This window comes from Kryptolebias marmoratus, linkage group LG12 (genome assembly GCF_001649575.2).
Source record: "Kryptolebias marmoratus isolate JLee-2015 linkage group LG12, ASM164957v2, whole genome shotgun sequence".
In the NCBI taxonomy this organism is placed as follows: Eukaryota; Metazoa; Chordata; class Actinopteri; order Cyprinodontiformes; family Rivulidae; genus Kryptolebias; species Kryptolebias marmoratus.
This window is the reverse complement of record NC_051441.1, coordinates 4,527,225-4,530,845: the sequence shown is the minus strand read 5'-3', so window position 1 is coordinate 4,530,845 and position 3,621 is coordinate 4,527,225.

The window sequence follows — 3,621 nt, the reverse complement described above, 5'->3', positions numbered from 1 at the left end:
GCAACTCTTCTACAAATCAGCTTCTGTTCCACTTTTTGCATCTTCATTAAACTTCAGCTGTTCAGCATATCTTCAGCCGCTTTCAGCAAAATCATTCAGCAAAAATAAGCATTCACACTGCATTTTCGCAGGAAATGCAACTTCTCTAGTTGAGTTTGTTTTTTTCAGAAACGCTCAGATGATCTCGGACCCATAGCAACCGTTAGTTTTCGTTTCAATCTAAGTTACAATCAGGACACTTTTTCCAGATGACCTGTTCATAAAGTAAAACCTAATGTAATAAATAGGTGGAACTAAGACCATAAATAGCCTTGAAAAGCAATAAAAGAAGCCTAAAATTTACATTAAAATCTAAAAACACAGCTCAAAATCCACAGATGCTGCTCAGAAGAAAGCTGCAGCTGTGATCAGCCACTAATATTAAAACAAGCTGATAAAGTCTACAGTTTATCCAGACAGTCCTAACTTACTTGTACACTTGCCTTAACTGTAAAAAACAGATTATGTCACTGAAAAACCAAAAACTGAGTAACCATCTGTATATACATCATCCACAGACATGAAGACGACATAATATACTGCTCTAAAAATTATATTAAATGACAACCAAAGTCATAAGCGGAGAATGATCTTATATTACAGACCTGTAAATATCCCACTGCCTTAACCTTTGATTATTTGATCACTTTATCTGCAAATCTTACCCACTTTTAGCAGATGGAACATTTTGCTTAATTTTATTCCCTGATCTGTGATGAGCTTACTCTCAAAACTTGTTGGCTTTCTGTGATTTAAGTGCAAGACAAGTATTACTAACTTATCAGTTGTCTGGCATCTTGAGGATATTTTTCTTGACTCGTGGATTTAAGTCTCGTTTGAAGGAACGTTTGGACTTTTTTGAGCTGAGTTGCTATCAGCAGTCACTATCCGACGCGCAGCAAATAGCAGCCAAAGTCCTCTCGGTTTGGGGAAAAAAAGATAAAAGTTTTGACTGAATTATCGAACTAGGAGCTGGTCAGAGGAGGACAAAGACTAAAGTGGATTTCTGGGATCTAAAAACAACTCCAAGCTTAAAAAAAAAGTCATGCAAATGTTTTAGAAACCTTCATATTACCATTGCATGTATTTACATTAGAGTTAATGAGTATTTACATTGAATCCTGTGTAGGTTCACCATTCTTTATCAATAACAAGCCACATGAAACTTGTGTTGCAAAACTACACTTTAAGAATAACCGTGCAAAAAACCCCTTCTTACTATTCAAATGTACTTATAGGTTTTTCCACTGCATTACTTTCCTGTTAATATCTACCGCCTGTTTCAGCTTGGTTGATTGAAAAGGAGTCCTGAAAAGCCAAGCATTTAAAACATCTGTCCCAAGGAGTTGCTATCACCAGCTGATTAAAATAAAATAATAAATTGTAGATTTTAAATACTGGTGAGTGTCGAAGTCAGCCACAGAAATTTAACTTTCAAGATCTTTTTTTTTTTTTTTTGCTTTCAGATTGTGTCAGATAATGGACATTATCTTATAACTCAGTATGCCGAGTTGCAAACCACACACACACACACTGTCATATTACTACTGAATAAAACGCTGTTAAACATATTGAATTAAAACATCCAGTAATCCTGACACATCCCATTCAAAATGCGAAGGTAAAACAGGTTAAATTGGAAACAATAAAAAGCCTAAAACCAGAATTATAGTTTTTTTTTTACATAAATTTAAATATTCGTTTCTGGCTTTAAGTGAATTAATCCACCGAAAGCAGTTCCTCTAAACTAAAATCGCAGGGAAAACTGAATATCTTTGGGTTTTAGGTTGTGGATTACATGCAAAAAGATATCAGAGGATGTTTCCTCAACATGTTTCACAGAACACCGAACAAATTCCTTTTTTCAAACCAATAACTGGCAGACGCATTAGTAGACGTTTTAACGCCAACCCTATTGTTACGTCTGAAACTTTTTAATATTTTTAAATTAATTTTAGACAATGACACAAGCATGAAAATAGTAATATTACCTTTTCTCCGCGTCTCTAACAGCCGGCCGAGTCATAAACACCCTCAGTGCGCGTTTGGAAAAAAAGGAAACTTACTTTTTGTCCAGCGCGCCCCAGATGAAGGTGGTCATCAGCAGGCTTCCAAAACCCAGGAGCGCGGTCATCAACCAGAGCAGATGCCTCCTCATACTTTCCTCCTGTGAGTCTGCCACCATCTGTTCCTCTTTTTTTCACATCTGAGAATGTGTCTGCTTGTTAGGACTGTTATAATTTCCGGTTTTCACTCTGCTGTGCTCTCTGAGCTCATAAACACACTCACTCAACAGTGTTTTTTTGTTTTGTTTTTGTTTTTTTTGCCTCGAGTGAAACATTTCCTGCTTTCTATCATCTCTAACGCTGTTAAACATGATCATTATTTGTCCGTGAGTTGAACACTACGTTTCCTTTTAGGTAAAAACCACTAATTATCCAGTAAACTTAGTGCACATCGTCTTTAAGGTTACATGCATTGTGTCTTCAGCCATTAAATGTAACTTACTGTACTTTTTAGAAATTGTTGAAATGTACAGTAATCACATTATCCCTCAACATACTGTTACTGGTGCTTTTAAACTTGAAATAGTCTTATGTTCGAGCAAATTAATACAAAATAATAAAATACAATATAGTTCAAAATACAAGATGTGCAAAGACAAACAGGAAAGGTCGAACTGTTAAACGAAATGATCAATCATAAGGTTTAATTTAGGCTCGCTTCCTTCTGCTTTCAAATGCTCAGTGAAGTGTGAATGTCTTAAATCTGCAAGATTATCCAGCCATGTAGAACAGCTTGCTGAATGTCAGTAAATCTCTAAGCTGCCAAACTCTGATTCTTTCATTTAATTACCAAGAAAAAATCCTTCGTGATCACAGAGTCTCTGAAGATGAAGATTGTGCACATTGGGACGATGTATTATATTGTGAAACTAAAAACCTCAAAGTTTTCATCCCGGAGATCTGCTGATGTAAAACTCTGTTTCAGTTTTACAAAACTGAAACTAAAACTCTGTTTCAGTTTTACATCAACCACAGGAAATAAGACACTAGACCAGGTGTACAGCAGTCATACAGAACTGAGCTCTGTCAACGCATCCCTCTGCGCTTAAACTAGTAATGTAGTATTGAGATCAGTCTTGATCTTCACCCAGAATCGACTACATTTTTACTCAGTCTTTAAATTTTTACATGTTGGACTGGAGGCTTTTTTTTGTCAAGACCAGTCAAGACTACAGAGCCCTCCTGCCCCGACGTGACATTTCCAGCTGGACGCACCTTGGATTCCTGGGATTTTTTAAATGTTGGTCGAGGATGTTGGATGTTGGAGGATGTTGTACATAATTGGATTTTTGATAACAGGATTTCTGCTTTTTTGGATTGGCTTGGTTTCCTGGCCATCCATCCGTCCTCTTCCTCTTATCCGGGGTCGGGTCACGGGGGCAGCAGCCTAAGCAGGGAGACCCAGACTTCCCTCTCCCCAGCCACTTGGGCCAGCTCCTCCGGGGGAATCCCAAGGCGTTCCCAGGCCAGCCGTGAAACATAGTCCATCCAGCGTGTCCTGGGTCTTCCTCTGGGC